The sequence below is a fragment of the Camarhynchus parvulus genome, chromosome 5 (assembly GCF_901933205.1).
Source record: "Camarhynchus parvulus chromosome 5, STF_HiC, whole genome shotgun sequence".
NCBI classification, from domain to species: domain Eukaryota; kingdom Metazoa; phylum Chordata; class Aves; order Passeriformes; family Thraupidae; genus Camarhynchus; species Camarhynchus parvulus.
The window spans coordinates 21,654,864-21,667,034 of record NC_044575.1 but is presented as its reverse complement, the minus strand read 5'-3'; the positions used below and the strand labels follow the sequence as shown (position 1 = coordinate 21,667,034).

The 12,171-nt window shown below is 41.7% G+C and overlaps 1 protein-coding gene across 9 annotated transcripts in view; it reads right to left on the bottom strand.

The window, feature by feature from the left end:
- The window catches only part of TSPAN18 (tetraspanin 18), a 129,629-nt gene that overhangs the window by 84,465 nt on the left and 32,993 nt on the right, over window positions 1-12,171 (bottom strand). For 2 of the 9 annotated variants that reach the window (XM_030950311.1, XM_030950312.1), the window contains one exon: window positions 10,438-10,997. The exons of the other annotated variants lie outside the window; for them this stretch is intronic. The gene's annotated coding sequence lies outside the window, so the exon portion shown is untranslated. The remainder of the gene's footprint in view (window positions 1-10,437; window positions 10,998-12,171) is intronic. 9 annotated transcript variants of the gene reach the window in all.

Sequence of the window (12,171 nt, the reverse complement as noted above, 5' to 3'; positions counted from 1 at the left end):
AGCTCTGAGGTATGACGCCTCTGGGCAGACTGTGGAAGACAACAACTAGTCACAACTCCCCTACTTTACTTCACACTCACATGGTTACATGTGCAGGATGTAAGGGTATGGGGGATTTTCATTTTTGCTAAACACAGCAGCAAGACAGAAAAAAAAATTTAAGATGTACTCTCAGTTTGAGAACAGTAGATTCATTCCCACTACCTCCTATATCTGGCTTGGGATACAAGCTCTGGAAAAGGGATCCTGAGGCTCTTTATTTCAGAAGTTCATTTTATGCCTTAGTAAATCTTCGTTCCTCCTCGTTCCCCACAGCCACCCCGCCCCCCGCCCTTTATTAATTGGAGATACAAAAAGAGAAACAAACAAAAAAGTCCTCAAAACCCCATAACAGGGTGAGGCACCCATGCTTTCTGCCATAATAACATTCTCTAATTAAAACACAAAGCAGCCAGGGCTACAGGATTAATGAACATGGTTTCCTCTTTTCAAGTCTTGCCTGCTGACAGATCGCCTCATTCCTTCCTTGCTCTTGAACCTCTCAGGAAAAAAAATAATCCAGTTTGCTTATCTTACAGTGTGGGGTTGCCATGGAAACCGCATCCCCCTGTGAGATGCTCTGTCATAACATTTCAGCACTGTATGGAAGGCTTAAAGACACAGCATCCTCTACTCTGAGGGCTCCTGAGCTAGCCAGAGTCTGCAGATGAGCAGCTGTCAAATCCAGTGGAAGTCTAAAGTTGGGAAGGAGAGATAGAGAAGTAACAGTAGAAATACGCAGTTGCCTGGTTCTTTGCAAAAATCATCTTCTTGCACTGGCAGTTAATATTGACCAGGATGTCCTTCAGTTTGGTGTAAGACACATTTTGCTCTCTGGAGAACCTGTCCCCCGACAGCCTGTTGGAAAAAAGAGTGCTGGCACCAAAACATAACCCATCATTCTACCATGGGGTAGCACAAAGCACCCCTTTAGTCAGGGTTTTATGTCAGATTAGTCTTTGAGCCCTATTTTCTGAGTCCTTTTGTAAGAAAGGAGGGGAAAAGTAGCAAGCACAATAATTGCCCATAATGGGAACAGGCCTCCTATAGCCTGCTCCTTAATTACAGGGATGGCTTCCAGGCTGTAATCACTAGGAGTCCAGATGGAAGTTCTCCAAGCTCTTTGAGGGACAGAATGTGTCAGTTATTAATTAAACATATGAGGCAATTAGCCTCAAAACTTCATAGTAAATCACTACAGCTGTGTTACTTTCACTTTTTCCTTTGGTGAGTGCAAGTCAAATGCACAGTGCATTTCCCAGGGGGGTCACAAAGACTGCAGCCAAAAAGCATTCCCAAACAAGACCTTTGTTGTTGGGTGGAAAAAAGTATCTGCAGAAAGCTTGTTTTCAGAAGTCAGCTACTTCACAGTCACATCCCTCATGAGAGATGATGGATTCTGTGTACAAAAGCTATTCACCACTCAAGCTGTCTGGTGTGGAAGGCAGCTGAACTCTCTCTGCCACCCCAAATACCAGCCTGGAGTTGTTCTGGACAGCAGCAGGAGGAAACCATTCCTGTGATTGACATATTCCATATTCCAGCATCAGCCATCAACTGTAATTAATCGGTTTGGACCTTGTCAAGATCTGTGTCTTGGTAGACTCCCAGCACATACAGGACCCTGTGGCTGGTTGGTCAAAACAGATTGAAAATGAGATGCTGTGTTGCAATCCTTTGTCTATCTCCAAGTTCAGAAACGAGGCCAAAACCACCACAGTTGTTAAAACCCAGTTAGTGATTTATTCCAGTATTTGTCTTCGCAGACAAAAACTCTCTCAGTCACATCAAGGCAGCCTGACGTCAGTGCATTGTTAGTCAGCTTTTTACTCTGTAGTTCAGTGCCACAGTTGGAGATTTTATCAACTACAAAAACCCCAGTTAGTTTCCCTACACTTTTCTCACATGTAGCTGACAAAAGATGCAGTAAGTCATAATTGACAACGGTAAGAACTGGGTGGTGACCTCAGCCCTGTTTTACTCTAACAGAAAAGGAACATCAACCCAATTTTACTCTAATATACAAAGAACTTTGACCCTTTCTTTAGACATTTTAGCATGCTTGGAGAAAACGCTTTGAGAAAACTCATAGGCAAAATGAAGAAGAACAGCATATGCAGGCTGTAATCATATGCTGCAAGCTCCCCCTGGTACTTGACAAAACACAGCAAGAGGAGTCAAGGAGGCTTTTTTGGAGTGAGCAGCCACTGGATTCTCAAGAAGGATCAGTGATGATTTCTTGCCTAGTTCAGAGAACACAGCAGCCTGAAGGAGACTTGAGCCTCTGAAGGTTATGTAAATTAAGAGGAGGACACACATATCCTCTTGCCATGGAAGAGGATAGAACGGAGCCAAGAGCACACCAAGCAAACCTTTAGTACGCTTGAATTTAACAAGATGATGGATGACTGATATGCAGAATAGTAAGTACTTCATGTGCAAGCCATTCTCATTTATAAATTTATTTCCCACATTTGCTCAACAGGCCAGATATGAACAAAATAAAAGGGCTTTCTCTGGCAAATCAGATTATTGTGTTGAGCTTTTTATGACAAAAACTGGATGCAGCTTCTCATGTCTACCTCATCCATGTCTCAGCATTGTAACTCGTGTTTGACTGCCATGTAAGCAGAGAGACATTTTTGCAGATTTTCTGAAATAAATTCTATCAAATTCAAACTGAAATACTAGATATTGCTCAAAGTAAAAACCTTTCAGAATGTTTGCAGTGAACAGAAAGTAAAGCAAAATATTACCATTGTCTTTGATTTTGAGTTTGAGTAAAGTTAAGTTGAATTACTTTATAGCAGATGTGTCTCTGAAGCTTCACACTTAGAAAAGGGTAGATAATACTCAATACATGTAGCCACACACACGTGGGACTTTTAATAGGGCACTCTCCCTACCATACCTTGGAACAAACTTCTCACTTCTCTGCACAGCCAGTGCCATTCTCAATGTAAACTTGATAGCATTTGCTCAGCACTCCAAGAAAAACCAATCAGGAACTAAGAGAGCTTGTGTTCCCTAAGAATAGAAATGGATCTTAATTTAATATATTTAAGGATTATTCCAGAAGGGAAAACAAAAAAAACAAAAAACAAAAAAACAACAACAACAAAAAAAAACTCAAAAAAACCCACCAAAAAAACCCAAAAAAAACCCAAACAAACCAAAAACCAACCAAACAACACAAAACCCAAACAAATAATCAAAATAAAAAACAAACAAACAAAATCCCCCAAAACCAAACAAAAAAAAGAAAAACAAAGAAAACACAAACAAAAAAAGGAAAAAAAATAAAAATAAGAGAAAAAAGAGGAAAAAAGAGGAAAAAAAGAGGAAAAAGGAGAAAAAAAGAGGGAAAAAAGAGAAAAAAAGGAAAAAAAAAAAAAAAATTGAAAAAAGAAAAAAGAGAAAAAAGAGAAAAAAGAGGATAAAAAGGAGAAAAAAGAAAAAAAGAGGAAAAAAGGGGAAAAGAGAGAAAAAAGAAAAAAGATAAAAAAGAGAAAAAGGAGAAAAAAGAAAAAAAAGAGAGAAAAGGGGAAAAAAGAGAGAGAGAAAAAAAGGAAATCAAGAGAAAAAAAAAAGAGGAAAAAAAAGAGAAAAAAAAAGAGAAAAACCTCACCCCCAGGAACTAAGGCACTTATTATCTCCTTATAAAAAGGGCAAAGAAGGATCTTTCAGCAGACACAAATTTTAGGCTGGGTTTCTAAATTGGGTGTAAGAAGTCCAACATGGTACAGCCCTGCCCAGAGTATTCAGAAAGTTACAGTAAAGGGATATTTTCATTTTCTCTAATGAAAAAGAATTCAACATGAAACTTAAAAAATGAAAGTGATTTAACCACACCAGTATATTTAAACCTTGAGAGTCTTTGACATTCATGAAAGCAGGGAAGTTGTTCTGTATACAGAGGGTTACCCAAGAGTAACCTGATAAAAAACAAACCTCAAAATCAACCCAAACATCAAAAGAATAATCTCCAATTAAATATGCTGGGGATTTTTTCAGCCTATTGCTCAGGTCTTGATGATCTTTTCTGAATTCCCAGGGCTCAGGTAGGAATAACAACATTAAACATTCTGTGTGTTACTGGAAGAAAAGAAATAAAAGAAAACTGACACGAATTGCTTCAAATTCCTCTTAAGATTCTACACCTGGTATTTACAAAAAGGTGGGACTCAGTTCTGGTCAACTCAGAACATATTTTCACTGCCAAACAAGCCCTAAGAACACTGTGGCCAAGGAGCTTCTGTTTTCTGGAGGTCACTGACAAGGTGTTACATCATTTTGTGATGCACTGGGAGACTTTTTTTGCCCTTCAGAGCTTTTTTTGTTTGGTAATGGACCTCTCTGCCTAATTGCACTCACTTCATCTGTGAAGAGAGATTTATAATGGAACATAATTTTGAGGGATTAACTTTGACGCTGGTACATGGCCCATGCAGAAGTGACAGTAAAAAATTTATATTAGCTGTTGCTCCTGCCAAAGAATAACAGAAAGCTTATTACACAGGCAATCTAACTCCCAAATTAGTGTTGATTTTCACCCCATGGCACTTTACTGCTGTTGCTGATGGGAAGCAGCAGCAAAAATGAAGCAAAAAGCCATCAAGAATGGAGCTGCCAATTTTTACAATTGAATGGGGGGAACAAAGTCTTTGTTCAGGTACAAATCTGAAACAGAGCACAGAAATTACTGGAGGAATCAAGGACCTTACTGAAAGGTTCTTGGGGAACTTCTAGTCCAGCATTTCTAATTCAGAAGTCTGGCAGAGCATCAGTCTTCTCCCTACTACTGAAGAATTCTCCTACAAACTGTGTCCAAGGCAAAGATGGATGCTTTTGGGACCCATAGCCATGTTTTGCCAGCACTCTTATCTCTGAGAAGTCAGAGCATCACTTGAAACTTCTAGGTATGGTGTTTAACCTATGGAGCAGTACTAATTATAATGGCAGCAATCATGATCCCTGCAGAAGGATACAGGAGGAAGACAGGGCTCCATTTAGACTTTCTCTGCCACAATTCTCTTGGAACAGAGCTCAAGTGGACAAGACATTCACTAGGGACAAACTGTGAACTGTGGGGCTTCAAATATTGCCAGTGCTGTGATCCACCACTGGTGTGATACTACTAACAGACCTAAACTGCTGCAAGCAATGGAAGAGAAATAAAACTTGAATAACAAGATAAACTGGGCCCCTTTCTAGTATTCAACAGAAGAAAGGAGGGTTCTTTAGCATCTGCCATTTGAGAAACACCCAAAGGCACAAGCCAGCCTTAAATATTCACAACATGATGTGCTTAATAGGAAGCAAGGCTAGAAACTCTGCCCTGGAAAGACCATGACACGTTGTAACCAGAAAGTTCACATTTGGCTTCCCTTCAAAGGAATCCTGACTCCCCAGATCACCTGAACCGTTTTCTGTTCCCTGTATTTTCCCATGTGCTGTTGATGCCTCCCTGTAATTAGTTAGAAATGTATTTCCTCTCTCCTGACCTTTATGCTTTAAGGGGAAAAGGCAACTTCTGTGAGGGAAGTGTGCTGTAGGACTCAAGTGCCCACCTACACAAAATAATGTCTTGTGAAGTTCTCTGTCAAAAGCAGGCTAGTGCCTTCTGCAGCTCTCACTGAAATCAGCTGTAGTTCTACCAAGTTCCAAGCTGGAGCCATCTTAACTGAAATGGTGTGTATGCATATAAAGTTTGTCCATAGTTCTCACAGATCCTCTGAGGATTAACCCAACCAAATAGAGATCATTATCATAGATAAATGAAGACCCATACAAAACGAGACAAATCTCCCTGCAACATATCTAAGAGGTTACAAGTAAAATATTTCTTCTTATTCTTTTATTTTCTGCTCTTTCATACCGTGCTTCCCACATGGATTTGTTGTTGGACTCAACAATAAATCTCTCTATGTAATCTCTCTTAAAACTCCTGCTTATCAAGACTTGTTACCCCTATTCACACTGTGCATGCCTATTCTTATAGCTAAGTAGAGCTTTTTTATGGTGAATTCTCAACTATCTCAGCATCTCCAACTGCTACTGAAAGGCAGCATAGCAGTTGGAGGCGTCAAGGGAGAGAGCTGTCCTCAGATCAACTCCGACAGAGGAACTCCTCAGTCACATCCTGTACTCCTGAGCATGGCAAGACCAGGCTGACAGTCTGGGCCTGACAGCTCAGTGACATCTCTTGTTAATAGAGTCTAGAAAAGCTTTTTATGGTAGCTGACAGAAGCCATAGTAGTAACTTAAGACAGGTTCATGCTCCACTTATTTTGCTAGTGTTTGGTTTAATGAAGTACTTCCATAAATTTTCAGGGTAGACCCCCTTATAGAATGCCCAGATTAGACAGGGGCAGGTACCTTAAAGGATTCTAAGACCAGCCTTGTGATTTTGCTAAAGAGTAACTGTGATTCCCCACTCTGAAAACTGGTGGGTCAGTCCAAGGTCCAGCACGAAGGGGCTATAGACAGATATTTAAAGTTATGGCATCAAAAATCATTACTCTGGACTGAATAAGCAGAACAGTGGGTGCCAGAGGGAAGGGTAGCATTAAAGAGGGCAGATGGAGGCATGAGCTGAGGGAGGGGAGGGAGCAGACACAGGGTTATACCCTGAGCTGTGGGCACTGCACAGGGCTAAGGCTGGAGAAAGGGAGCAGGCAGGGACTGCAGCCCTCCAGAGAAATCTGCTCCCAGCCTCCAAAAGCATGCTTTTCATAAATCAGCCAACAGCTCCTTAATGTGCAACTTCACCCACAGCACCACAACATGGGCAGAGATGCATCCAATCAGGGATGGCTCTGGAGTGCTCTGCCAGCAGAAGTAGCTGAGTAAATTACAACTCTCTCCTCAGGATCATTACAGAGGAAGAACAGCTGGAGACAAGATCCTGGAATATGAATGGCTCACAAAGAAATCCAGATAACAAAGCACAGCTAATGTATGTAGAGCTGTGGTGTCTGATAACATGAGAGCCCATTAAAGGACCAAGGGGTGCCAAAAATATGCTTCAAGTGAAAAAACGAAGCATAACTGCAAAACAAAAAACAACAACAAAAACAAAAAAAACATAAGCAACACATGTAATGGAAAAAGGGTAAAAAAAAAAATTCCATCGCATGAGGCCACAAATCATACAAAGGGGCCCTCAAGACCACAAGCTCTACTGCTGGACACTGATGTCTGTGGCATGTTCAGCAGGGCCAAGTCAAACACACCACAGCTAGGTCCAAGTAAGTCAATATTGCAGCTTTGTGTGGACATGCAAACTCGAGTTCTGGAGGCAGTAGGATGGCCACAGCATCCTACACATCCAAGGCTCTGTTTACTGGTTGTCCTGATGTCACTGTATTACTTCCAGTTCCAGAAGCACTTTTCTAAACACTGTCTCTGGCATCTCTTCAGTGCAATATAGGCAAAGGTAAAAACAGCTCTCCATCTCATTTTATCTCTCTTCCTCTCTTTCTGCAAGTCTGTTTCTCTTTGTACAAAGGAGTGCAACATCAGTTAAGTCATCCAGCAAATGGACACTGGTTACAGTTTCTGCTGAAAGGGACACTGTAGCCGTGAAACTACCACTGCAATTAGTGTTTTGAAGTCTAATGGAGCAGGAAGCAGCAAAGTATGCAATAAAACTTCCAGGGAATATCCACACTAAGCACACATTAGGCTAGATGCAGTTGTGGCCGTACCAAATTCAAAGTCCCCAAAATGACATTTGCCTGTGCCTGAAAGAACCTGCTTCACTCAACATCCTTTAAACCTGATTGAATCAGACAGTTTCAGGGGTTCTCACACACAAGCCATGCAAGTTCAGCAGCTCTGAGCATTCTCCTCAGTCGCATACCCTTACCCTTTGAGCTTGCTTTAGGTATCACACTCAAAAGCTCTAGAGATTCTTCAAACCATCCAGAGACACAGGTCTGATCAAGCCAGACATCTCTACAGCAGCAACACCACTAAGGGCAGGTCCACGTCTTGTTTTCCCTGCAGCACTGGTGATTGGAGCTGGGAGATGGCAATCCAGACCAGAAATCAGGAGCACTCACTAGCAGTGTGGCTCTGGCACAGACCTTATCTACACAGCTCTGCTTTGGCAGCTCCCATAGCAGCCCATGGTCCATCTGCATCTCAGTTTTCTCACCCTGTACCATGGGCAGCACACACCATTTCTGTATCTCACTGGAGTGCTGCATTTCTGTATCTCACTGGGGTGCTGATTGATTTTAGAAATGTATAAATTTGGTTTGCTCACTCCTACAGAGAGACCAAACAGCACATTTCCTCAGGTAAGCACATCAAGAGACAAGTTCTAGTCCCAACTTGAAGAATATATGAAAAGTTAATATCTTTGAGTCTCCTTTATACCCACCAGCAAAATCCACCCACTCCTGCAATTTGCTTTGAAATAAGGGGAAAAGCTAATTGTTCAGATTTATTTGCTGGCTGCAGCACCTAAGAGTATGCATTCTCTGCAGACATGAACTTGCTCTGTCCCAGGGCTTGAGAAAATACCAGTTTTGCTGGTGCACAGCATTATCTATTGAAAAACTCACCACATCATGCACTACATGCACTTGCCTGACTAAACTTGGGCTCTAAACCAGAACAAATATATTGCTGTGAAAAGCACAAGACGCGTCTGAGCAAGTTATTTCCACATGATTCTCCTGTGAACATCTAACAAAACTGAAGTTTACATTAAATATAGACTGAGGATTTTCTCTTTCTTTTGAGAGTAATCAACATCCAAGTTCCTCTGCCCCAGGAGGTACTGGTACAATCCACTCTGATTGGACTCGGAAGGGGGAGCAAACAGACAATTACTCTGATAACAATCTTATCTGAGGACAGAAATGAGATTAGTGGCCTAACTGCAGTGATTCTTACCCAGATACACTGTTAAATTCTGACTAACCCAGCATGGGACAGGGAAGGAATTTCCCTGTGGAGCCTGTTGGCAAGTAAAGTGAGGTGAAATTCTTCCCCTGCTAGTCCTTTTCCAGCAAAGAGAATTATCTTTTGGGACACATTGACCATGAACAGCACAGGTTCCAGGCTAAACATATTCCTGATATTGCAGCAGCTGAGCAATTTGTCCTCTCTAGCTTCCAACTGTTAGAATCTTGTAAGCAAAAAACAGAGTAAAATAGGCTGAGACCCTTCCCTGCCAATAGAGAACAAGTTCATCCTGTTGGCTCTTGTGTTATTTAATTTTTTCAAGTCTACTCTCAAAATTCTTAGAAAGTACAAATTAGCTTCTCATGAACCTAATGACCAATACTGTTGTGAAATCCTCCATGACCAGTTTTGATTGTACTTCTGTAACTTGATCTCATTTTTTTTTAATTATTCCATTTAAAATAGCCAAATTAACTCCTGTCCCCAGAGTGTTTATTGCCTTCACACATCTGGAACAATGAACAGTAACAGACAGGGCAACATGGTGGGATATTAACAGAACTTCTCCAAGATAAGGATCCCAAATCAGTCCGCACTTTAATCTCACAAAGACAGATAATTAATACAGTAACAGGACAGAAGCCTAGCTGCTCAGAAGGTTGCCTGCACCATGCCTATACCAAGAGGTTCACACAGGGGTCTTGTAAGTATTGCGTGCAGTGGGCACGGCACAGCAGCCCTGAGATGTCAGCTTTAAGGCCGGTAAATCCGGATGCTGCAGGCTCTGCTCTGCAGCTGCGGGAATGTGCCTGTGGAGGGGTGGGGACACCCTCAGCAACGGAGCTGGTACTGTTTAATGAACACTTTACATTGCACAGTTGCAGGAAGAGGTCAAAGACCAAAAAAACCCCCCACGGATTCACCAGACATGCCATACCCAAAAGGAATAACAATTTCAACAATCTGGGTAAATCAAGCTGATGGTGATCTGAAAACTGATAAAAGGCAGAGGGTTAAATTTTCCTCACGCAGTATATGACAGCATCATGCTTCAGTATTTGCAGTTCTCTTTACACATCTATTTAGACTGAGGTGAATAACCTTATAAAAATACATAAGTAAGCAGCAGAAGAAATGGGCCAACTGCTGTACTTCTGCTTTGCTTGAATCTGAATTCAAGGCATTTAGTTATAATCCTTCATATAGGAAGTTTATTTATACAGACAGGGATTTGGGGAATTCTGCAGGATTAGTCAATCTACAGCATTCTCAGGGCATGAGTTTTAGCATCAGAGTTACACTGCCTGGATATTCAGTGCCTAGAGTAAATATTTGGGTTGATGAAGGTTAAACAGATTAGACAAGATGAAGCCAGAGTTCTCTGCTTATTTACACACAAGCTTAAATATTGCTGCTCTTCATTTAAGAAGCCTCATTTAAAAGAAAATCCCACAAAAGCAACAAACATAATATACTTACCCAACCTGAAGTGAGATAGCACCAAGATTTCTATCATCTTCAGCCTGGGTAAGCATGTGACAAAGCCCCACACTGAATCACAAATCTCACACTCCTTGGCCTCCTTATGGGAAACACGCAGAGGAAACAACAGCTTCAGCACAGGCTTGCTGCTCTGAGTTTCAGCTGCACCAGGGAAATGGGATAAACAACCCCCCTCCTGGTTCTATTCAAAAACAAGAGAGAAATAATTGGTGTGAAAACCATTTACAGTTCAGTTACACTTTTGTGATGTGAAGAGGCAGTTATGCACAAGGCTGTCTGGGACCTGAGCGTGTCCATAAGTCCTACTGTGGAGAGGATTTCCAAACGTTCCCAGCAATGCCACTCATCAGCTTTCATCAAAATCAGCAATAAATTCCCATCCATAACAGGCAAAGCAGTGTTAAACTAAGTCCAGTTCCTACACCCACCTGCTGTATCCTCCAGGCTTAGTGACATTTTCTGTGTCATATCAAGTCCCTGATCTAAGGCCCCTCCACTGCCAGTAGGTTTTGGATCAGCCGGTGAAGGACCAAGCACTAGACACAAAAAGCAAAATTTTGATTTCACTCTTTGATACACAGATGAAGACTGAAAGCAAACTGATAAGGCAGGTATGCCAGCAGGTACACAGCTAGCACAAGCTAGGGGGTTGAGGAGGAGTGGCCAAGCATTCGTTCACATTTCTGTCCATTTGTACAGTTTCAATTTCTGAAACAATTTTATTAAAAGGAACAGACATTAAACTGTTTTCTATTAAGGCATCAAGAAAAAAAACCACACTTGTGTCTAAATTAAATGCCTCTGCAGAACACTACTCTCACTTGCTGGACTTCCACCTTTCACCACTGCACATCACTCAGCTCTGACCCCACTGAGGTTGTGTTTTGTTTACCACAATCTCAAGAAAATTTGTGTACAAATTTCAGACACTTTAGAGGAAGAATTTCCACCAATCCACGTTTACTCTGAACAGATGTAACATTCCTAAGAAGCTCTCAGCTGACTGCCTTTGAAGTCTGAAGAAAAAGGGAGGGGTGGGAGGGGTTGGGGGAGCATATTAAAAAAAAAAGCTCGACCTTGAAAGCTGCATTTCTTCCCTTAAAAGAAGAAGTCTCCAGGGACTCATGAGCAAAATAAAAAGCAAATTCTCCAGATCCTTATCTCATGTTATTTTTGAGAGTGTTTTCTTTTGTTCCTTTGCTCTTGTCATCTTTTGGATTAAAGGACTTTCACAGAGGCAGCACATATGCAAGCAAACCACTCACCATTACAGATCTGCGCCTGCCATGCCAGGCCAGGGCAACTCCCCCCACTTCAGCTTTTCCTTTTCAATAAAAGCACAGCCCAGCCTCAGACCCACGCACAACAAGAAAAATTTCATGACAGGCAGCTTGCTAAGATGAGTTCTGCAAAGATAAAGCATGGGCCCAAAGTGAATCCCCACCCACAAAAGCACCCTCACAGCCAGTCACACCTTGTGATGGGTCAGTGTCTGGACAGCACGTACACAGCACTCAGCCTTGCACACCGACTGCCCTCGGAGCTGCCCTGTGACCTCTCACACAGCCATGGCTGAAAATATTATTTCATCAGATACAGCTTACACTTACCCCAAAAATCTCAGTGGGGACTAAGTTAACTTTAACATGGCAAAAAGGGGCTGCCTTTCCTGTTTTGCTTCTCTCTGCTGCCATGTCTTCAGCATTCTTC